We start from the raw sequence: 26,178 nt of genomic DNA, 5'->3' as shown, positions 1-26,178 counted from the left end.
CCAATAACTGAAATTTCCAATTGACACTACAGTATTCGAGGGTGAAGCATTTATAATACGACAAGCCTTATTACTCATTCAACGTAACAATATCCGACGTGCATGTATCTGTACGGATTCCTACAGTGTGTTACAAGCACTTTCTTCTGTTCATTGGACAATTAAATCTACTTGGACTTTACTAAACATAAAATCCATTTATCGAAAATTAATTGAAATGGGCCACATGATAGATTTTATCCACGTTCTTAGCCATGTTGGCATAAAACCAAACGAATTTATCAAAATTATGCAAAAAATCTCGTAACATTGGTCTTTCAGCCAATATAAAACTATCACCTCTCAACTTTTTATTCCACATTGACCAGATTATCTCGGACCACACTGTCCTTTAGAAACATACAAACAGAACTGGTCCAGGAACATACTATTGGCAAACTAACCTTTCACAATCAACCACCTGGAATGAGCTTAGCACTTGGTCACAGTCAAAAATCATTTGGTATTATGGACTTTGTTTCAACACTGCAATTACTCCATATCTTCTATACAAAAATCGTCCGACCGATTGACCTCTCTGTTGCTGCAACGAAGAGGTTGGGACTTTGAATCGTCTCATATTCCAATGTCCTTTGTTACCTAAAAATAGAACTCAAGTCATGAAAGCGTTGAATAAACGGTATGGTTATGGACGCTTCACCATCAAACAAATTTTGACGCACAACGATTTGGAAATCTTGAAACATTCAATATTTTTTTTTTAAGATAGTGGTCTTACATTTTAAATTATTTTGTCATTAATATCGATTTTTCTTTTATATTTCATCTTCCGGTGGGAAAAAATAAATAAAATAAAAATACTTCACTAGAACATATTACCTATAGCTCTGTGTATTACACATAGGCAACGTAATTAACATCACTCATATATTCTAACAAGAAGAAATGACTATGCCAATTCTCATTTTTCAATTTCCACCGGAAAAGCTGAAAGCACACCTTCTAACCAACAAACACAATGGTACTCAGCTTACAATTCCAATGTCTGAACTCTGCTAATTACAACACCTATCAATAGGTGAAGGTGAATTACAAATTGGATTTATTTATAAAAGGAAGTGAAAAAGTTCTTAAGTACAAGCAGAACGTCAAATGTAACTTATTTTCTTAATTATTAATAAATTGTGAAAAATCTATACATACAGTATATAAAATATATTTAATGTTCCCACCTTGCTTACAAAGTTTGATCCTCAAACCATGGCTATCAAATTAATGAGAATACAATTCTAAAAGTTCTTTGGACCCATAGGGTTCTCATAATGATTTTTCCTATCCTATCCGATGTTCCTGATGTCCATTTTATAGCGTCACTTTAACGTACCGTCGAAATTTTAGTTAATCCATGAAGTTTGACAGAAATCTATCATATATGGCTTTCTGAGTTCCGTCTTAAATGTCGTTTCGAGTAGCTGAAGGGTTCGGAGTACTGCTCATTGTAGCTCCGCAGCAGACCACTCTGACGCTGCGCGATGAGTTTGAAGCACCAATTCCGCGCGATTGACTAGAAAATGAAATGACAGTCATGTAAATTGACATTCGTATTCACTATCAGTGTCAGTCTGTGGTGGATAATTAATTTGTATTAACTTCATTTTAACAATAAACTCATTTTTGTTTTTCACATATGATACTGTGTTGTGCGCCCCAGTGCTGCAAGATTTTTGTTCGACAGCTGATCTGAACAAAGCAACACATTTAAGAGTCTTTTAAGAAAATATTGACCTCACTCCTACCTACAGAAGGAAAAGAACATCACAATATAGATTATCACAAGATTAATTATGAATACCATGACGTTCTTAATTAAATTTCGCACGTCTGGAAAAGCGTTTCGGAGACAAATGTCATTGTTCAGTTCGCATGTGCCTACACAGGAAAATAATATTTGAATCATAATAAATCGAATAGGGGTACATTTTATTAGCTTGTCGATACTGTGTGCCAAACAGGAGGCAATTTGCAAGCTGTAAGACGCCATTACAGTGGCAGTTCAGTTACACCGTGAACTTGCATGAGGACAGAGTGACCATAGGACATGCACAGAGCGTCACAAGGGCGTGTGTGTATGCTGTAGGAGTTCAAACTGGGGTCCAACGTCACTGCAACGGGACGGAAGATAGCCAGACCTTTGGTAAGGATGTCGTGACTACGCGGACAGTGTAACGGTGGTCTAACAAGTTTAAGGACGGTGATGAAACACTCGAAGACGCATCACGTGCTGGATGACCAAAACATGTACAAAATGAAGATCTTCAGGCAGCAATCGAGGCGAACAGTGGTCAGACATGTGAAAAATTGGCACTACAATTCAGTGTGAGTTGAGAAACCATTCGACAGCATCCCCGTCAACTTGAGAAGCACTACAAATTGGGTCGATGGGTCTCACGTGATTTGACTTCGGGCCAAGGAAACGCGAGTGGACACCTGTGTTTCTTTGCTGTCTGAGGAAGAAGACGTTTTTGGACAGGGTGTTGACATGTGATAAGAAGTGAGTCATGTACGTAGCTTCACAGTGCAGTGCAGTCATCGTCGGTAAGCATCCCATGAACCGGTTCCAAAACAGCCGAAACCAACACTGCACCAGAAGAAGGTTCTCTTGTGTTTTCGGTGGACCGCTAGTGGCATCGTGCATCCCGAACTGCTATCAGCTGGTCAGAGCATCAATGCAACTGTGTACTATCAGCAGTTGAGCTATGTTCAAGAAAAATTAAAAACTTTGGAGCCAGCACTTCTGAATTGGAAAGGGATCCTCCTTTTACAGGACAACACTAAGCCCCACGTGGCTAGGATGGCCCGGGGCATCATTCTACGCCTTAGATGGGAAACACTATTGAATTAGCCATACTAACCGGACATTGCACAGTCCCATCATCAGCTGTTTCATTCCTTGGACAATCACCTTAGAGAACGCCATTTCAAATTCCCAGTGGAGGTGCAAAATGCATTTGATGCTTCCTCGCTTCGCAGGCCACCAAGTTCTACGGCGAGGAATCCATGCCATTCCAGAACTTTGGCAGAAGGTCGTTGATACTGATGGGGACTATTTGATCTTCCAGGTACGTCTTATTTGATATATCGATGTTCGTAGGTGGTGGATGAAAAAGCGACACAACTTTTTTGGTTACCTTTATATTTTGAAATATAAGTCGTTATTATTACATGTTTTTCCTTCACTTGCAACGTTTCAATTTTGATATCAAATCTTGCAATCTAAATTTAACTCATCTTCAGACGTCATATAGTGATGATACTTTGTACAGCAACGTTAGTCGGATGAAAATATATTATGGAAGATTAGAAGAATATGTTTAGGACTTATGAGAGTAGGGACAGACCGTGTGATCTTAATGTTTAAGTAGAAAATGAAGTACGCGAGGATGGTAAAGGGTTTAGTATTCTTCGGGATGAGTTTGAAAAAGCTATATCCGAGATTAGGAATGAAAAGGTAACCGGTATACATAATATACCAATCGAATTTATTAAGAATGTAGGAGATAAGGGTAAGAAAGAATTGTCCCGACACTTCAATGAAATATATGAAACAGGAGATTGGCCAAAAGACTTCCCGAAGACGATCGTAATACCGATTGCTAAGAAATTGAACTCAGGGAGATGTTAGGCTTGTAGAACTATTAGTCTCATATCCCATGCAGGAAAAATTTTTACTTCAAATTTACTGAAGAGCAAATAAAATAGTTGAGGAGGAACAGTCGGGTTCAGGAGAGGTAGGGGCACAAGAGATGCAATTGGATTATTAAGAGTAATCGGTGGAAGGTTTATGGAAGAAAGAAGGTGCATGTGGAATTATTGATCTAGAAAAGGGTTTTAACTGCGTGAATTAGGAATTGTTGTGGAGAGTTGTAAGGAAGGTTTGGTTGGAATGGAAAGATAGAAGAGTCTTCAGACACTTTCCCCTGATCAATAATATATGAACCAACAAGTAAGTGTTAGGATAGGGAAATAGGGCAGGCAATGACAGAGAGAGTGCAATTGAAAGGGGAGTTCGACAGGGTTACTGTCTCTTCCCAACATCATTTAATGTCTATCTGAAAGAAATGGTGAAAAGGAGAAAAGGAGCCTAGAAAATCTGAGGAAGGGATGTGAAGAATATAAAATGAAAATAAATGTTAGAAATACAAAAGCCATGGTAATTGGAACTAGAGATGCGCACAAGTCGAGTCGAGTCAAGATTTAAGCCTGTCTCGACTCATCTCGAGAAAATGTTGTCTCGACTCGAAAATATGTTTCTGTCTCGACTCGAAAATATTTTTCTATCTTGCCTCTTGTCTCGACTCTTGTCGAGACAAAATATACGAGCTAAAATGTACGCACACAGCCAGAACATTATGACTACCTACCTAATTGTCAGTATGTCCACCTTTAGCACGAATATGTGATATATAACAAATGTTACATTACATTCTGTAACATTATTCGTAACTCGTGATATGCTGCCACACACTAAAGACTCAAAATAGTAGGGGAAGCGAATAATCCGGAGGTTATGTAGCCCTATTGCGTTAATGGGAACGAATACACAATAATTATAACAATCCAAAACGGGAAAAATCCGGGCAACCTTTGTTTGTGGTATGGAAAAGGATTTATGATTGAATTTGATAGTTTAGTATGTGTGGATTTCAAAAGCGCTTGATGACATTTTGTCACCATTGGGCAAATTTAAATATTCATGATGGCGTCCAATATGGCGGATCAAATATTCATATTGTAAATGTAAAGCGATTTCTGCAAACAAAGGTATCAGTTTCTGTTTTCTGGGTGAAAGAATTGAAAAAATCAAATTCATTTCTGAAACGAAGCTATATAAATATAAATATTCAAGATGGCGTCCAATGTGGCGGATCAAATATTCATATTGTAAATATAAAGTGATTTCTGTAATGAATGTGCCATTTTCTATGTTTTCTGGAACAACGAATTCAAAACTGAAGTCCATTTCTTAAACGCAAGTATGATTGAAAACATACTTAAATTTCGAAAGTATAATGGCAAATTTGGAGAAAAGAGAGTAAGCAAAGTCACAGTATTCGCTTGTGGGTTTATTGATACCTTATTAGGACCGTTTCATTGATTATGTCATTTGTGAGTACAGAAAGGGAAACAGATTCGTGTCAACACATTTGAAATGTTGCCTTCTGAAATGAAATGTATCTGAAGTGATGTGTTACTTTGCCGCTGCTGGTTACTGGAACTATTTGCAATATGCTATAATATATCTCAGGCTCACGGAAAGAATGCGTTGAACACTTCTTGAGTGGAGAACAGGTTATGAGGCATACCAGTGGCTTGTGGAATGCTATATGGTCAGACATGTTGATTGAAAACACTTTTATGAGATATGGGTATAGTGAAAGAGAACTTCCTTAAGATACATAACAATGAATTATGCCACTGTGAAACGATAGACTTTGAGTATACATGTAATAAACCTACTACAGAACGATCTATGCAATTTGAGGAACAATGTTAGACCGAAGGAGACGTAGTATCAAAAAGAAGAGAGCACGCGAAGGATTATTCTTCATTCTAAAGACAGGAAGAAATTGACAAGGAAGTTAGAGATATTCATACAGCCTTTAAGCCCAGTAGACCAAACTGAAAGGTTAGTAAATATTGTATCCGGAAATATAGCATCTCAAGAGGCATACGTGAAAAATGCTTACGAAATAGGAAAATATGTGATCTCCAAACTTGTGCAAAGTTTTCCAGGTGGATTTTATGCACCACTTCATAGAGGAGTTATCAAAATCAATGAACGGACGAAAAGTATCGGACCTAAAACTTCTGTTGTAGTAGACAAAACGTTACTATGAACAAGGGTTGTAGCCCTTCAGACACAGAATGAAATAAACGTGCTCGACTTATTAAAATATGAACTTGCTGCAGTATTGTACCTCCATCGATGTTTACAAATTATGGCCGTATTCGAGAAGCTAAAGGCAAATCTATTTTAAAGACTAACATGGCCATACCCATGTCAACCAGAGTTTGTAGCAAACCTTCACTGATTGTTATTAATAGGTGTTCATATGTAAGCAGTCTGTAAGAAGCCTTATTTTGACAGAGGGAACGCCACTTCCTGCACAGAAGGCAATCTTAACATATAGTGACAATAAGAAGAAATTGATTCAACTTTTAACCAGATATGTTGTCAACAAAGTGACAAGGTTGTGCCCAGGGCCGTACTGGCCAGGCGGTAAACCAGGAAATTTCCCGGTGGGCCCTGGACGGTGAATTTGTTAGTGGGCCCTCCGCTTCTTATAGTAAGTAGCGATATATGAACAAAAAGGCACATATGACGCACTCCTCGCATACGCGAGTAAGAAAACGAAGGACGATAAAGCGTCGAGGACCGTCAATACAGTCAATTAATCCAGTTGCCAGTCAGTGACGTTTACAAAAACAGCCTTTCACATTTTTCGTAATTCAATCCTTGAAAGATTCCTGATTTCCCACTCTGCTTTTTAATTTTGATAATAATTGAAATATTCAGCCAAATTGAAATCTCAAATAATACCATAATTTGAAACTAAATACTAATTTACATTTTACAGCACCGTTGTTTTCTGTATAGAAAATACACAGGGCCGGATTAAGACCATTAGGGACCCTGGAGTGAGAAATACAAGCGGGTCCCACCAAAACTTTTATTATGGACCCTCTTTCAACATGTTCAAAAAGGTCCATGAATTATATAGGAGTGATTCATGTCTTTTATAAACTTTTATGGTGAAAATGGTTCTAGTAATTTTTAAAAGTTTTGGGGTCCCCTTGGTCGCTGTCAATCAGAGCTGTAGTTAGAGATTTCGGCGCCCGGGACGAAGTAGAATTCGGCGCTCCCCTCCCCTACACTCACCTCACCAAGCTTTTTTGTTATACGTATAAGAGAAATAGCTTTAGTCTTTATGCTACGATAAATTTTTATCAACCTGCTTGGACAGACGATTGCAACAGCCAAAAAAAATACCACAATGCTAGTTTTTCTTTCTTCCAAACAAGAATCACTGCAGTTGCATCAAGTACATTCTTTGAAAGGTATGGAATATACAGATGGTTACCAAAGCAAATGAAAATACCGTAGTTTACATAATGTAAAATCAGTGAAGTGATAAAAATGAGAATGCATGAGAGTGTACCTGGTAGTTGTGTATAGTACGTCTCGCGCGGTAAAACGGAGGTGTGTGTTGAAGTGTGCTGACAGTGGTGATGCAAAATAGAAATTATTTCTGGCCTTCTGGTGGCCAAATTACGAGCAAAAAGCTAGCTAGAGCAAGTGTATCTAAGGTGGTCAGTGTATTAGATGTGTCATGAGGAATAATGTCCAGAACATGCGAATGGACTGCTGTACATTGAGATCTGCATATTCACTCATGGTAGAATACAACTGTCATTCATGGCACCGAATTTAACTCATGGCGAAACAACCTTATTGAAGAGTAATAGTGGACGAGAGAGAAGTTTCAGTGGCAGGGGTCGTTGTACATTGAGAAAACTGTCTTCAAGCACTGTAGAGCGAATGCCGCTAGAGTGATTGCTGAGCTCTACCAGTACTCTCTAACAACCTATTGCGACAATCGTAGTTTGACTGAGTTTTGTAATGTGACCATCCGAAGTCGGGTTACAATTTCCAATTCGTTGATCGTTAAAACAATGATTTTACAACGAAAATTTTATCCAGAACATGCGAACCACCTATCGTTAATATGATCCGATGAGGCTTCTTTGGCTTTATTTCCAATATTAGGCAGTATTAGTATGGCGAATGATCTAAGAATCTTACGCTTCGTACTTTCTCCTCTCTGCTGTGAAACACATTTTCGGCTTTGTGATGATGATTACCGGAATTTCCGCGGGTCCTGTACGCATTACACTTAGAGGACGCATTACGATCTTAAATATAATCCAGACGTTATTACAAGTCCATGGCGTAATATTTCAATATGATAATGCGCCAATTCATAGTGCTGGAGCTGGTGAAGATCATTACACAAACTTTCGGATGTACTGGAACTTTTCCTGGCTCGCTCAATTCCCAGACCAGAACATTATTAAACATCGTTGAAGAGTTCTGAAGCTCAGAATCCGAAACAGATATTCTTCTCCACCCTTGCTGGTGGAACTGAGTGCTATTCTGCATGAGAAATAGTGCAATTTGGTTTGGAAAACATTTATTACTTATATCGCAGTTGTCAAAGAGCCAAAAATTGATGCTTGTCCGACTCGAAAACGTTTCATGAAAGTGACGAATCGTCTGGTATTCTGGTATGTTTTTATTGGACGAGCTCTTCCTCGTCTCGTCTCGTAGTCAACTCTAGCTAACATACCTAAATTCTATGATAAATTAGCACTGTCCTGTAAACTAATAGTGGTCTATGCCGTAATGATACTATGGTAAGTAGAATTTTCTTAAGGTGTTTCCATTATTTTGATTACCGTCTATATACCAGACGTTCAAATCCACATATTTCATATATTGACAATATGAGTATCTTCAGTGTGTTACAATCCTTTTGAATTGTGCAAAGTATCTAAATGTAATTTCGTAACAAACTGCAATTATACTACTGTACATATATACTTAAGATGACACATTTATCTCGATATGCTCTTGTAGCTTTTAAACTTACTGACAAAAACCGCTGCTGATATTTCTATGTTACAAAATCGGCAGGAGATATGGTTTGACATACTTCAAATACCTTTATTTCGTAAAACTGCTTAGATAAGTACCGCATTCAATTGTATGGATGGCTTTCAATACAAGTGAAGATCATAATGCCGTTTACAGCAACTTGATATTTCAAACCGTTCTAAAGTTATGGTAAATGCTGCTAAAATTTGTAACACTAGCTTAAAAATTCCGAGAACTTGTGAAAGTGTTCTTGTAATGTCATAGAAGCAAAGTAAATAAAAAAATGTTTTAAAAAGTTCCCAAAAAATACACTGTTTAAAGCGATGTATCAAATTTAAGTATTTTTTTATTTCACTGGAATGGTTTGAGATATCAAATTGCTGCTTACGTCTATATGATCTTTATGTCAATTGAAAACCATCAACATAACTGGATATTATATTTATATAAACACGTTTTTGAAATATAGTACTTTGAAAAAAGTCGAGTTTTTAATTTCTTGTATGCCTGCTTCAATTTGTACGTCTACATATAATGACCATAGTATTATGATCTAGAGTCTTTTGGATATGCACTACTTCGCCCGTTTCACTTCCGTTATTACTGTTAGAGAACCCTTCAAAATTTGGTCGTTTTTTTTATTTTTGGTAATGATACTATAGCGTTCTTAGTTTGCAACATTGCATAATACGTGTGAAGTTGAATGCTTTCCTTTTGCATGTAAATTTGAAGTATGCAATAACCTGACGTATTACCAGTTGAAAGAATATAACTTAATGTTGGGTAGGAAACATTATTGATCTGGAGGTGTTATAGAGTATATGAAACAATATTCCCCTGTTGATATTTGCATGATATGAAATTTTAGTGTTTTGTATCTATTAGCCTATAAGTTACAACAGCATATTAAGATAAATACTTCACCCTGATATACGTGGAAAATCGTACAGAAGCATCACATTTACCCGAATAAACTATAAAAGTGTTAGAATTATGTAATTATTAGAGCTAGGAGTTTTAGGTTACAAAATTTTGGTTAAAATAGTTCAAAAATTTTGATTTAAAAAGGTGCAAAGTTTTAGAAAAAATATACAACTATGAAATGTAAATATTCACGCAAATAATTGTAATTTCATTTAATAATCGTACATCGATCGGACGATATTAAGTAGTCCAATCTCGTTCCAAAACATTATCATTGTTTTAAAATATGTTCTTAGTTTATTTTATTTACATGTTATGCACTGTTTATACTTTCTTATCAGTGCTATTCAGCCGGTTCGCACCGGTTCTCTAGAACCGCTATATATCCAGTTCTCAGAACCATTTGTAGTACGCAGACATAAAAGTAAATTTTAAACAGTTATACCAAGAAACAGTAAATTTTAATTTATCTATCTTTGTTTTTAGAAATTCTTACAGTTACAGGGTTAAGTATATGATCTCTCAGAACAAGGTACACCGTAAGTGTTTATTTTTTAATCTCAAATGCTCAGATATCAAGAATGAGAACTGGGATCACATGAGTGTAGTGGTGAGGACTATTTATATTTGAAATGCATACATACCATTATCAACAATTGTCGATTCATTGCTAGATGAAAGTCTTTCCAATACTCTTTGACAAGCATCTATCTTGGATAATTTGCCTAAAATGTATTTGAAGTGCTATCTATCTAGCCTATACATATACAGTGGCGGATCCAGGATATAATCAAGGGAGGGGCTAAACCATAGTTTGCCGCTTTATCCAGTGTGAAACAGGTTTGAAGTCCATTTTATCCAGTGTATACCTGAGCGTCGTTGGATCCGCCCCTGCATATAGAACAACCGGTTATATATATATATATATATATATATATATATATATATATATATATATATATATTATATATATATATACAGGCTATATATACAGGGTGTTTCAGATAAAACGTCCAGTGCTTATAAATCCGAAACAGCTGAGAATAAAAAGATGAAACAAAAACTGAGATAGGAAAATGTCATAGGGCGCATCACATGGTGTTGTTGTGGTGACTCCCAGGGCCCTCCTTCAAGGGGACCCAGGGGCCAACTTCTAATTTTCAAATAGGAACACGTATTGAATCATACCTCATTCAATAGTACTTGAAAAACGAAACAACTTTTGTAGGAAACCATTTTCGATTTGGGCCACCGTTTTCAAAATGGCCGCAAAAAGTGGGTTCTGTATCAGATAAAACGTCCATTGCTTATAGGCCTAAATCAGAAACGGCTGATAATAAAGAGATGAAACAATGAGATAGAAACGATGATAAAGCATATCAAGTGGTGTTGTTGTGGTGACCCTCAGGAAACTCAGTGAAGGGGGCCTAGGTGCCAACTTCAAACTAATACAGGACTTTTTGCGGCCATTTTGAAAACGGTGCCCCAAATCGAAAATTGTTTCTTACAAAAGTTGTTTCGTATTTCAAGGACTATTGAATGAGGTATGATTCAATACATGTTCCCATTTGAAAATTTGAAGTTGGCCCCTGGGCCCCCTTGAAGGAGGGCCCTATGGGTCACCACGACAACACCATGTCATGCGCCCTATGACATTTTCCTATCTCAGTTTTTGTTTTTCTTTTTATTCTCAGCCATTTCGGATTTATAAGCACTGGACGTTTTATCTGATATAGGACCCACTCTTTGCGGCCATTTAAAAACGGTGGCCCAAATCGAAATTTTTTCCCTACAAAAGTTGTTTCGTTTTTCAAGTACTATTGAATGAGGTATGAATCAATACATGTTCCTATTTGGAGATTTGAAGTTGGCCCCTGGGCCCCCTTGAAGGAGGGCCCTGGGGGTCACCACAACAACACCATGTGATGTGCCCTATGACATTTTCCTATCTCAGTTTTTGTTTCATCTTTTTATTCTCAGCCGTTTCGGATATATATATATATATATATATATATATATATATATATATATATATATATATATATATATATATATATATATATATATATATATATATATATATATATATAACCGGTTATTAAAAATTGAATAACACAATTTCTTATTATTATTGATTTAGAGGACACAGAAATTTCCGAAATACGGGGCCCCAAATTCCCCCTACATCCTATAACTCGGAAGCGAATGACGTTACTTGTACACAACCTATTTGTCTGGGGTCCGGATATGTGTTACGGGAGAACAAATTAGGAGACACATATTTTGGCGTTTGGGCCCAACGCAGAAATTTCCGAAATACGGGGCCCCAAAATGCACCCACATGCTATAACTAGGAAGCGAATGACGTTACTTATACACAACCTATTTGTCTGGGGTCCGGATATGTGTTACGGGAGAACAAATTAGGAGACACATATTTTGGCGTTAGGGCCCAACGCAGAAATTTCCGAAATACGGGGCCCCAAAATGCACCCACATGCTATAACTAGGAAGCGAATGACGTTACTTATACACAACCGATTTGGCTGGGGTCCGAATATGGCTATTATAAGCCCAAGTCGAAGAGATGTAGTTTTTTTTTTTTTTTCGATCGAACCTGACAGGCCGGCAAACTTTACTTCCGCCACACTGCCCGGTTTCCTGACAACACACCCCGTATCGATTAAATATTAATGTTCACTCTGTTGACAAAAGTGTTCCGTCCAGTTTCCACACATCCTAGCCAAAATGTGCAAGATATAGAAATACAGGTGAAAATCGCAAACATTCTTTTGCTCTGTTGACACCCTCGTGGTCAGCAGATCCACCTTCGACGGCTCGTGCCAGCTGAACATTTCTTCAGAATTGCATAGGTACCAGATATTTCAACTTCATGGCCTTATTGAAAATCTAGTAATATGGGACCATGTTTATTCGACATTCCTTTTTGTGGGACCTAACAACAAAAACAAGTCACATACTTTAGCATATATATTAACATCTTATTCCAAACCAAGCCGACATTCCGTACATTAATGTCATTTGCTTCCTAGTTATAGCATGTGAGGGCATTTTGGGGCCCCGTATTTCGGAAATTTCTGCGTTGGGCCCTAACGCCAGAATACATGTCTCCTACTTTGGTCTCCCGTAACACATATCCGGACCTAGCCAAATCGGTTGTGTATAAGTAACGTCATTCGCTTCCTAGTTACAGCATGGAGGGGCACTTTGGGGTCCCGTATTTCGGAAATTTCTGCGTATGGGCCCAAACGCCAGAATACGTGTCTCCTACTTTGGTCTCTCGTACCACATATCCGGACCGCAGCCAAATCGGTTGTGTACAAGTAACGTCATTCGCTTTCTAGTTACAGCATGGAGGGGCACTTTGGGGCCCCGTATTTCGGAAATTTCTGCGTATGGACCCAAACGCCAGAATACGTGTCTCCTACTTTGGTCTCCCGTAACACATATCCGGACCCCAGCTAAATCGGTTGTTTACACTTGAGACCGTTTCCTCGTGAGAACTCTAGTTTTTCAGGTCTTCAAATAATACAGGGTTAAGTGGAGCAGTACTGTAAGTTAGAAATAGTTATATATATATATAAGCGTTTTTAAGCGTTATCGCATAGTAGTTTGCTACATAAAATCGAAGAATTGCGATACAAACGAAAAATTGCATCGTAATATGCGATACATCTATTATCATATAATTTACTAACGAGGTGAGGTGTTTTAAGACAGCATACCATAGCTTTTCTTCTATTAGAAAAGGGTTCTTTCTTTGATATCACATTTTGTGGCAATTCTCCCCTCGAAAATACGATATTTTCCGTTAGGTTTCTCTTCGATTCTCACAAACATATACCAATGACTCAGCGCCGTAACTTAGATTTTTTTCTGGAGGGGCAAGCATTAATAGTTGGGTCCCTTAGATAAAGTTGTTTTAGACTCTGCTGCAAAATTCGAAAATAGGCCACTTCTTTCCATCTTTCTCTTACTCTTTTGGGGCCCCCGAGCCTGTGGGCCCTCCTCTCGCCCCCTGGGCCCGTTCCGTACATGACAAATTAATTAAGTGGACAATATTGACAAATCTCAAAGCCATACGAATAAATATTACTTTTATGGCCCATAGTGGTATATATTTTTTACTGAAATGGACTCACAACTCATTTTTTAATTTACCTTTTGTGTGCTGTTTTGTTTTTGTAATATAATGAACCTATTTGATGCTTCATTTGTAATTTCATGTTCGTATCGTAAATGGAGTAAGAAAATTTGTCTTAAACTGGGCCCTCTCGAGCTTCGAGGAGCTTCCCTGGGTGTCAGTTGCTCCTTCTGCCCTCCCTCCCCCTTACACAAGTTACGGCCCTGAATCCAGTCTGGATTAAAGACTATATTTGAAACTGATTGTTGAATCGACAACAAAGAAACAGTCACGAAATTTTATAACGGAAATAAAGCAATTGGATTGTCTTCCGAAATGCAAGATCTCAGCTTCTTTTTGGAAATTAGGAAACTAGCGAAAACAGGTATATTTTCCTTTTCTGTCCTCTGTTGTTTGAAGTTGTGATAAGTAATTCAAAAATGACGCATTTAGTGATTATTTCATAAGGATGACCCAGAAGTGTTCTTTGGTATTTCGTCTTGCTTTCCATTAAAATGTCGAAAGAAAAATAGTATTCGGTTTACAACTTTTTTAAAAAAAAATGTAAAAATGGAATCCGGCTATCATTTGACTACAATATGAGTTAGGAAGTTAACACTTGTGCGAATTAAGTTTATATATATATAAATATATATATATATATATATATATATATATATATATATATATATATATATATATATATATATATATATATATATATATATATATATATATATATATATAAATGAATGTTTACTTCGTAAGCTACGTACTGCCAACTTTCTGTTTCTTGACGATATTACGGATTAAAAAAAAACTCCAGATGAGCACATTCTAAACCAGTTACCATCTTAGTCAATCCATAGAATGATAATATACATTTTTTAACATAAGAAAACATTATATTTGTTATTTCATGTCCATGTAGAAGGTAAAATACGTAATGATAATATTTTCCTTCGCTTCGGAAAATGTGGCATACAAGTAGGGATGCGCACGAGTCGAGACATGTCTCGAATCTCGACTCGACTCGACTCGACTCGACTCGAATTCGAGTCGAGACGACCTTTGTAAAATTCGAGACGAGTCAAGACAAACGTATTTCTCGATTCGAATTTTCGAGTCGAGATTCGAATCGAGTCGAGACTCGAATCGAGTCGAGACTCGAATCGAGTCGAGACAGCTGATAAAAATCTCGACTCGACTCGAATGTCTAGAAAATCTATAATTTTTAATATTATTTTGAAGAAAGTATTTCACTCAGAATCATTCGGCACTAGAATTTCGGAAACTGCAGGACTTGTCAGGTGTTCGAGGAGTGCTGTGGTGATTGTCTTCAACAAATGGCGAAACCAAGGGGGAAAAGAAGTCCAAATGTCGAGGGGTTGGGCGGCCCCACCTCATTACAGATGCCGTACGTCGTAGGCTGGGCAGACTGGTAAAACAGAACAGGCAGCGAACTGCGTCGGAACTAAGATCAGAGTTTAATGCTGGGCAAAGTACAAGTGCGTCTGAACTAGTGTTGTCAAATTTCCGGAAATTTTGAACCTGTTTTTTTAAACATTTTTTTTGATTTTCCGGAAAAATTGAAAAAAGTTAAAAATGTTTCTATTAGGTTAATTTTACTAATAATGATGTCTATTTTTTTCAAACACGTGAAAAATGTAAGTTCAAAAATTTCAATATTGCGAATATTAAAAAAATAGCACTCGAAAATAAAACTATTCCAATTATTATCTATATATTAAAATACTAGATTTACGCGTATATGTTTCTCTTCACATAAAAGTTTATATGTTTGTCTTCAAACGTTTCAACAATGAAATCTCGAACCCACAAGTGCTAGAAACGTGCCGTTTTCATTTGTCGATTCCAAATTTTGTGTAAATTGTCCAGTTCTAATTGAATATTTAAAAAAAAACATGGCCATTAGTTCTTTATTACATTTTTAGGAGTACACTAGAAGTACTGTGGGAGCGCGGTGGCTCAGTGGTAGAGCGTTCATCTCCGGTGCTTGGGGTCCCTGGTTCGTTTCCAGATCGCGCCGTGTGGACTTTGTGCTGGACAAACACCGTGCTCGTGAGCTTTCTCGGGGTTCTCCCGTTTCCTCCCACTTTCTTTATTCCACCATTTCATTCATTTCTCATCATCACCGTCTCCTTTAGCCTCACCGACATAACTGTGGGACGTAAAACTAAAGATTTCATTTCACTAGAAATACTGAAATTTTTGAAAATGTAAAGCATCATACCCTACGAGTTATATATTACAACATCACATAGTTGTATGTAGGGGTTGTATATCTGCCAGGCGTTTGTTTCATGGCCAAATTATAATGAAAACGAAGGATAACCGTTTCTCCAGTCTAAAATTAATCTTCATTGTTTGGAGAGGTTTTTTTTTGCCCAATAAAAACCGTTTATCACTGACATAATTAATTGTGTGTAATTTATTTACTTATTAAATAATGCATGCAAATGCATGCATACACGATATGGGCATTCAGTAAATGGATACTTGAAAATTTGAATGCAATTATCTATACAAGCCGGCTACGATTCTTTTTGTTTTGGCCACGGGTGCAGTCCAAACTACATTTTCCTCCTACCAATTTTACAATTAGGACTGAGTTTCTTACCGGATGTGTAGGCTACCGAAGGACCACACAGATGTTATCGAAACTATTGTGCTATTGTTTCTTTGTATGCTTTGGCAGAAAGTTCTGTAGATATCGCAGCCCGCCAGTGACGCCATATCTAGCATCTTGTGCTAGATCTAGCATAATTCACTCCCATTTAGTATATAGCATCTTGACTTTAGCTTCTTGGCAAAATCTCATTCTTCCCTCTGGAGAACAGAAAAAGAACGAAAATTTAGATGGTTCACTGACCGTTGGGAATTATCCCTTAGTTGAAGCAATGGTTGGAGTAATAAAACCAGTTAGTATTTCCGCTTTGTATTGTTGAATTCACAGAAATGTTCAAAAATAAGCAAAACTTGACTCTGCACAAGATGTTTACTTACCCACAGTTTTATTATTGTTAACTGAACCCTGAGTGTGAGGTTATCTGGGATGTTTCTGTCCCTTCTCACTTTACAACTTGAGAGGGGAGGGAGTATGATCGTCAAGAGGCCCGCTAGTAATACACCGCTAAAAGAAATGCTTCAGTGCTGCGTCGGAAGCGGCATGTTTTGTATATATTTCTTAAAATGTTATCCATTCATAAAGTATAAATTCCCCCTTCCTTCCCTGATTCTCTTTCCAATACAGAGAACCGACTCTTTAAATGAAGAAAGAAACCTGAACCCTCTCGAAAATAATAAAATGAATGATGCGTACAAATAACAAATCTGTGGATGAATCAAATAATGCAAATACATGAGAAAATGACGAAGATAACAGTGCTTGATGCAGCGCAGTCCATCACATGTAAATAGATTTGAAGTGTTCATATTTGTGTATGAGTACGTATGTATGTGCTTGTTTCTAGGTATTTATATGCGCGTGTGTCTTGTAATTGTTATATTAATATCCACTGGATTAAGTGAAAGTATAAAATTAATTTGATGACTGCAAATTGACGTCACCTTGGTAAGTCATTATTTTTTAATATTTAGTAATATTAAATTATATTATAGTTTAGCGTCGTTTTCAGGAGCAAAGCTCTACAAGACGTGAACCTACAGTTTAACGTCGGATTTGAAACACATGAGCTCCTACTATGAATCAAACCTCGCTCGAGAAAGGCGCATACGCTAACCACATAGCAACGGGGAGCTCAACATTTAGTAATATGTATATTAAGTTGTAAAATTATATTCGTTTAATTTTCGCTAATATAATCTTCACAATGTAAAGCCTTTGCTAGGCACGTTATCTTGTTTAAAAACAAAAAGCCTATCTCTTATGTTTCCGTCTCGGGGTTGGACTGCGGGATGATTGACATCTGAAATAGATGTTTTTATTATATTTTGTACAGTAGATCTGCTCCTTCAAAATCTCAGTGTTTGATAAGAGTGAACCTCCCTGACTCACGAAAATATATACGTAATATAACAAACCATGCACATTAAATGCCAGACTAATATAACAAACATTGAAGATGCTTCCCTAGAAAATTTTCTTAGGCCGCCCATGTCTGAAGGTACAGAATTTCGCAACTCAGTGGATACGATGTGGATGTATTCAAAGTCCACTGATTTACCCATCAAATTTAAATTTTATAAAAATATTCTCAGTGAATACTAACCTGAGAACTATTTCTTTTAATTCGATCGCGTTTTTTTGTTTTGTTTTGTTTTGTTCACCAGATCTCGGTAATCGTCCGGCACGAAAACTGAAGTTTCTACAAGTGTTTCCCCAGCAAATGTTTTGAGAAAGGGGTCCTCCAGGAGCGTTATTTAGGGCGTAATTCCTGCGTTTGTTATATACATATATAGATATAGATAGTTATAAATATAGATATACTGTATATATATATATATATATATATATATATATATATATATAAAGATAAGTAGGAGCGGGTCTTTAAAATTAGTTCGGAAAGATAATATGAAAATCTGGCATAATTTGCAAGAATCCATCTAGTCTAATATAAATAAAATAAACAGTTTGTTTGTGTGTTTGTCTGTCTGTATGCGGCCTGGGGACCAGACGAGTGGACCGAGAGTTACCAAATTTTGGTCAGGGGTACCTTGACCCAGGCCCCAAATCAAGACGAATCTTTTTTTTTTAATTCGAACCAGGGGATCTCAGGGGACGCTTACAGGGACATGTAAAAGTGGTAGAAAATGGCCGACATTACTGTCGAATTAATAGTTTTCGCGGTCGTTGAAATCAATGGTGAAACTCTGATCACATTAACTTCCAAATTCACCCTATTCGGGCAAAGGGTCACCGAGGGGGGTCGGATACCGAGACAAGTAAAACTCACCATTTCAACGACCGCGAAAATTGTGAATTCGATAGTAATATCGGCCATTTCCTACCACTTTTACAAGTCCCTGTAAACACCCCCCTTGTGACCCCCTGGTTGGATTCCGAGACATGTAAAAGTAATCCAAAATGATCGATATTAGTGTCAGATTCATAGTTTTCGCGGTCGCTGAAATCAATGGTGAAACTCCTATCGCATTAACTTCCAAATTCATGCTATGCGGCACCGGGCCGGGAGTCACCGGAAGGGGGGGATTGAGATATCGAGACATATAAAAGTAATCCACAATGACCGATATTAGTGGATCGCTGAGATCAATAGTGACACATCCATTAGCGATGATTTGCAAATTCAGCTACAATTGCATGTGGGCCGGGAGTCAGCGGGGGGCGGGAGTGGATACCGAGAGATGTAAAAAGTAATCCAAAATGATCGATATTAGTCTCAGATCCATAGTTTTCGCGGTCGCCGAAATGAGGGTAATACTTCCACAGGCCTTGACTTCCATGCGAAGAATGGGTATATTTAGGTAATATATATATATATATATATATATATATATATATATATATATATATATATATATATATATATATATACTGATCAAAAAAATTAGGGAATCAGATGAAAACTCATGTAAAACTTCTTACGAATAATGTGAGAACACTGTATCTTGTCCAGTTCAGATTAAAATCATGAAGGCCCAACGTGAAAACGAACCGTTTGGAACATCTGTGCACATGATCAGTGATGTGGCGCTACCAGATATCACTTTGTAGTGTGGCGCTGCCAACACATTCCAGCTCCATAATACCTTTGTTCTCATTGTATTTAGTGAGTCACAAATCCACGTAGTGAAATTGCGCAACAACGTCATTTGCCAGAATCGTTGGCATGGCGAGCTGTCGGCAGGTTGGAAGCTGGTCAGTCACAGCGGGAGGTGGCACATGCCATAGGAGTGGCACAAAGTGTGATTTCCCGATTGTGGAATCTATTTCAAACAACCGGAAGTGTTCGAAGAAGACATGGACGGGGCCGTCCACTAGCAACCAAAGCCAGAGACGATCGTTATCTCTTGTTAACAGCCCGTCGAAACCGGCGTCAGAATACAATTCTGCTCTCGCGTGCCTTCCGAACAACAACAGGATGCACAATATTAACTCAAACGGTCCGCAATCGCCTTCGAGAAGGTGGTCTGTACGCACGTAGGCCTATGGTGTGTGTCCCATTAACTCCACGACACCATGTTGATCGAAGATCGTAGGCGGAGGAACATCGTGGGTGGGGACGCAATGAATGGGGCAATGTTATGTTCTCTGACGAGTCTCGATTCAGTGTGGAGCCTGATAATCGACGTGTTTTCATCTGGAGAAAGTGTGGAACATGACAAAATCCCATGTTTGTGCGAGAAAGATCCCAGTATCATGGTGGTGGACTGATGGTGTGGGCAGGAATCAGCATTGGTGGGCGTTCTGAGCTCCACATCATCCGAAATGGCTCTTTGACGGCTCTCAGATATAGGGATGAGATCCTGAAAACTCTTGTTCTTCCTTATGCTGGTGCCATTGGCGATTCGTTCCCTTTCATGGATGACAATGCTCGTTCTCACAGAGTTCGGTTAGTGGATGAGATGCTGGAAGCTGAGGGTATCGCTCGGATGAAGTGGCCAGCATGCTCTCCGAATGTCATTCCAATTAAGCATATCTGGGATATACTTGGCAGACGAATTGCCGCTAGGCCAGTAAATCCAACAACCATTCCAGAGCTGGAAGTCGCTCTTCTGGATGAGTGGCACAACATCCCCCAAGAACTCATCGATAATCTGATTGAATCCATGCCACGCAAGTGATATATTAAGGAACAGTCAGTGTTGTTGCCTTGCCTGTTTGTGAGCAGTTCGAGAGGTGTACACATAACCGTTTTGTGTCATGAGCTATGTGAACAAGGTTTTCCGTGCCCCAACACCAGAATGTGCCCCATTTTTCTATTGTATCTTAAAGCATTCCTTCTTGTATGATATATATGAGTCAAACACAAGCTTATTCTTACCTTATCTTAAGGTCTTGTGCGATATTTCAGCTGAACCCCTAATTTTTTGAGCATTATATATATATATATATATATATATATATATATATATATATATATATATATAGGCGAATACAAGATATGATCAAGGAAGGGGCTGAACCATAGTTTGCAGTTTTATCCAGTGTAAAGCAGGATTGAAGCCCATTTTATGCAGTGTATACTTGAGTGTGAAGGGGGGCCTATAGCCTCCTTGGATCCGCCTATATATATCGGTAGATACATAGATAGTTATAGATATATACATGATTGAAAATGGCCTCGAATCCATACTGAGATGAACAGAAGATACCGTTTAAATCCACAAATTCAGCCCCATTAGTACTCTCATGGGGATGGTGACATGTAAAGATAATTGAAAATTATCAATATTAATGTCAAACTCATAGTTTTGGGGCTCCACAAGTTCATTGGTGACAGTTTTGGTGCCCTTTGTGTCCAAAATGAAACATATTCTCCCCGTGCGAAGAAGGGTATTCTGCTAGTCTGTAATAATAATAACGGAAGTTTCACTTAATGTATTTCTCGCTGCTCAAATTTACTCACTTGTGCGGTATATGTGTGTAAAGTAGAATTAAAACCTGTTGCTTTAAATATTTTTCCGTTAGCGAAATACCTTGTATATACAGTAGGACGTCGATAATCTTAACGTCAAAAATCCGAACGCGGTCCCTAGAAGCTTTTTACATTTTGTCTTAACGCTAGCGATAAACAAACAATAGCGTGCCCGTCGACGTTATGTGAAGTCAGTGTTTTTACAAAAGTTCATTTATATGTAACTTTTGTCATGTATTTTTATTTTTATTTTTTTCTTAGGCCTATGTTTTAAGTGTGACTTACAACAACAGTGTTATTTTCAGTATAAGCAGGTTCTTCAGAAACATTAAATGTAAGTAGCCTTACGTACCTGTATTGTAATTACTGTATGTTCTGAATAACCACTGTATCGATAGAAGAACATACCGTACAGTATATGTAAGTCTAAATGTCATTTTCTTGGTCATTTTCGAAAGCCGAACAATTTGACAATCTGAACTACTTGTGGTCCCAATTAGTTCGGATTTTCGACTTCCCACTGTATATGTTGCAGATATGTTACAGCAAGTAAGATTACTAGCATCAGGCCAATAAATAGTTTTTAAACTATATTTTCCTGTTTTTGGCAGTATTTCCGAACAAATGATTTTTTCTAATGGTTTCAAAATTTCCGGAATTTTACATAGAACAATGAAGATATCTCTTCGAAATACATATTAACTAAAATGATTCTGTGATTAACTAAAATGATGATTCTGATAATACCCAAATTTTCCGTTTATTCCCCACCTCGGGAGAACCGTAAAAAACTGTTTTTTAATCCAAAATTTCCGTTTTTTCACAGGCCTTCACAACACTAGTCTGAACACACAGTTTTTAAACTATACCGAACACTCCTAACGATGTCGAATGTTAACAACACGACATCGGCAACTACAACTGAAATGAACACGTGATTATCGCCACTGGACCTTCGCAAAATGACAGAGCGTTGCATTGTCTGATGAATCCCGATATCTTCTTCATCATGACGATGTGAGGGTGCGAATCCGTCGTGTTCCAAGGGAACAGCTCCTTGACATCTGTACTGCGGGACGGAGACAAACTGGCTGCGGCTTAATTATTATCTGGGGAACATTCAGGTGAGCATCCATGTGTCTAGTGGAGCTCGAGCAAGGCACCATGACGGCTGGGGCGTCGCACACTGCTTGCAGACTACGTACACCCCTTTATGATGGCCATGTTTCCCATCGGTAGTGGCATTTTTCGACAAGATAATGCACCATGTCACAAGGCCAGGAGTGTGATAGAGTGTTCGAGGAACACAGGAGCGAATTCCAAGTGATGTGCTGGCCCCCAAACTCTCCGGATCTGAACCCAATCGATCACATCTGGGATGTAATTGAACGTGACGTGAGGGCGCTTCACCCCTCCCCGGAATTTACGGGAATTAGGTGACTTGTGTGTGCATATGTGGTGCCAACTCTCTGCAGGGACCCACCGAGGAACATTGCGACCACGCCAAGACGCGTTGCCGTTGTTATTTGTGCCAAAAGGTGGACATAATAACAATTAGGTAGGTAGTCATAATGGTCTGGCTGATGTGTGTGTATATTTTAACTCGTATATTTTGTCTCGACTCGAATTTCGAGACGTCTCGACTCGAATTCGAGTCGAGTCGAGACAGAGACTGTCGAGTCGAGACACGAGTCGAGACAGCAACATATTTTAGAGTCGAGACACGAGTCGAGACAACATTTTCTGGAGACGAGTCGAGACAGGCTTAAATCTCGACTCGACTCGACTCGTGCGCATCCCTACATACAAGATATAAGTTACGGTGCAAATTTAAATTGGATTCGCAAATAACGCTGGTATGGCCTAGGGACTAGTCGAGAGCGGATGATGCCATTGGTAATGATAACCCCCCTTGTACCTCTCTAGCGTCGTCACTGTTTGTAATAATATATTAATGTTTGTCTCGACATGGTATTTGCAATGAAAGGGACATTGTGGGGGATCTTTTCCAAAACATTCTCTGTTAAAAGTCCGTTATTTTCTTGTGTATAAACATTCCGAAGAGAAGAAGGCCGGTTTTCGAAATTCTATGTAACAGTGAAACCAAATAAATAAATAAATAAAATAAAATAAAATAAAATAAAAAATAAAAAATGAATAAAATTAACAATAGAAGTGATACTTTATGAATAGTGACGAAAAAATTAAAATTAATCCAATTGAGACAAAAGAAAAGAGCAAATGATATTATTTTGTTTCAAGTAGCGAAAATATCTATTTTCCTCCCATTTCAAAGAAACACTTGATTTAATTCAAAACTCACGATAACAACAAAGATGCAGGAGGGAATACTCGATGCTAAACATATTCATAAGTTAACAACAAATACCACTTGTGAACTACACACTAAACAAATAAACTATAAAGTAAACTTCAATGAAATGTAATGAAATATTTGAGTTTTACGTCACATGGTTATGCCGGTTAGGTTAAAGGAGACGGTGATGATGAGAAATGAATGAAATGGTGGAATGAAGAAAGTGGAAGGAAACGGGAGAACCCCGAGGAAACCGGGCACACGGTGTTTGTACACCACAAAGTTCACTTGGCGGAAGCAGTGTTTGAACCCGGGACCCCATGCACCAGAGGTGAACATTCTGCCACTGAGCCACCGCGGCCCCATAAAGTAAACTTAAAGTTACGTTGGTTTTTGAAAGAAAAGGTAAAAACAAACGCTGTTTTAACAGCTTGTATTACACATGTCCAATATGTTTTGTGAACTGCATGCATTGTATAGTCACACAATCACTAAGCCTGCGACAAATGAAACCTTGCAATCACGAAAATCAACAGCTTACTGCATCATATGCAGCTACTTCAAAAAGCATATAAGATATCAACATGAGCATAGTGCTGCAACATTTTTCACATTCTGACGTAAGTATATCTCTTTCTGTCTGAAAGGAAAGCAAATGTAGCTGATACGTAAAATCTATTCAGCAAACATGCCGATTGTACTACTGTGCAAAATGTAGTGGAGGGTAATGATGGAGTGAGGTTTCATAAGCATAAATCCTTGTATCGGATCATTCTGTAAATTGACTTGAAAAAAAAAAAAAAATACGTACAATTAGAAATTTCATTTCGTTCACAGGATCCATTGAGAAAGTTCAATTGAGGAAATAGACTGAATAGTGTTGGCAACATCATTTGGTTTTCATTTCTTGAATAGCTTTAATTCTTTGTGCAAAATAAAGTGTATAAAGCTAAGTTAAATAATTCTTTTGAGGTGAGTTGATTTTGAGTTTAACGTCCCTGTCAACAGCGAGGTTATATGAGACGGGACCTACTGACTAATGTGGAATCCGAACCACATGAGCTCCCGCCAGCAATTGAACTTGGGTCTCCCACACCAAAGACAAGTACGCTAACCGCTTAGCCGCAAAGGAGCTCTAAATAATTCTGTATTTTACACATACATATTGGATATATGATTACACAGTGACAACTGTTTCTGCAATATCTATACCTAATAGAATTTTAAAAATGCCTTCAAAGTAAAACATCACTGTCCTGGAGAATTCAAACCCAAGGGATGGTTTTGCGATGCAGGAGGGGGGATGGAAAACCAGTTTCAATCAACCCATTGCCATGTTGTGAACTCTAGAGCCGCCACTGCCTCCTCGTTACGTTTTCTTTCCTAATACATAGACCTCCATCCTGGTCTAGTGGCTAGTGCCTTTGGTACACAAAGCGCCCCCAAGGATCATGGTAGGAGAGCATTGTACGCATTAGAATCGTTTAGATTCTATTTTAAATTGTAGGTCCACGTCCCATATAATATTATAGGGTGCTGAAAGAGGCGCTAAACTACAACAAGTAAATAAACAAATATCTTGTCTTAAGGACAGTGAATGGTGCTTTTATAACAAGAAATATTTTATAATGAAAAAACTGTTATCTAATCTCAAAAGCTGTTTGACATAATGTAGCACTACTGTAATGGATATTGTGCACTCATATAGCTATCGTGTTTATAGCTATCGTGTCGTGACAGCCTCTTGTTTGAGCGCTTCCAGCTTGCGGTCAAAAAAACAGACAGACACGACATTATCACCCACCAAGTCACACGACCAAAACTGAACCAGGAACTCTTACGATATTGTATTCTACTCTAAAAGTTACAACGAGATTGTATATCTAATCTATAAATTACTTCCATTTTCTTGTAGTTATTTTGGGCAACGGCGCTTAAAAGTGCACAATTTGTTGATAAGAGGAAGAAAAAAGGTAGAATATATGTTGATTTTATCAAGGATCTTATAAAATAGAGGATCTGCCCTTACAACAAAATCTTGAAGCCATACGTCACAGTTTCACCACCCCTACTCTGCCCACTCTGCCCAATAGGATCGCAATGTTTTGAGCCAACAATCATGGCGGAAACGAAAGAAGCCATTCAGACAATGGCAGAAAGGAGAGTAGCCAATCAGACGTGCCGATGCTCGGTTGCTTTTTGGCTTCATCGATTTAATACGATGAAGATACATATGGGCAGATCCTCTATTTACAACATCCTTGGATTTTATATATAGATAATCAGGTAATGTCAGTTGTTGAAAAGAAGATAGGTATTTGTCTTTTGTTGCTATGGCAACAGAATAAATCATTCATGAAATAAGAAGAATAAAAGTTGCAATTACAGGTAACAATTAAGGTGTTTAATCGTGTTTACCAATTTAGTGATTCGGGACTGTGGACATTTATGTAACAAGTTAAAATATAAATATAAAGGTACAAAGTACTTC

General features: G+C 37.9%; 1 long non-coding RNA gene across 1 annotated transcript in view; it reads right to left on the bottom strand.

The window, feature by feature from the left end:
• Positions 1-1,091: 1,091 nt before the first annotated feature.
• LOC145662021 (uncharacterized) overlaps positions 1,092-26,178 on the bottom strand; it is a 62,693-nt gene continuing 37,606 nt past the window's right edge. Inside the window, exon 5 of the long non-coding RNA XR_014126950.1 lies at positions 1,092-1,564. This is a non-coding gene — a long non-coding RNA (uncharacterized LOC145662021). The remainder of the gene's footprint in view (positions 1,565-26,178) is intronic.

This window comes from Thermobia domestica, chromosome 10 (genome assembly GCF_964235325.1).
Source record: "Thermobia domestica chromosome 10, izTheDome1.hap1.1, whole genome shotgun sequence".
In the NCBI taxonomy this organism is placed as follows: Eukaryota; Metazoa; Arthropoda; class Insecta; order Zygentoma; family Lepismatidae; genus Thermobia; species Thermobia domestica.
This window is presented reverse-complemented; position numbering and strand designations above follow the sequence as displayed.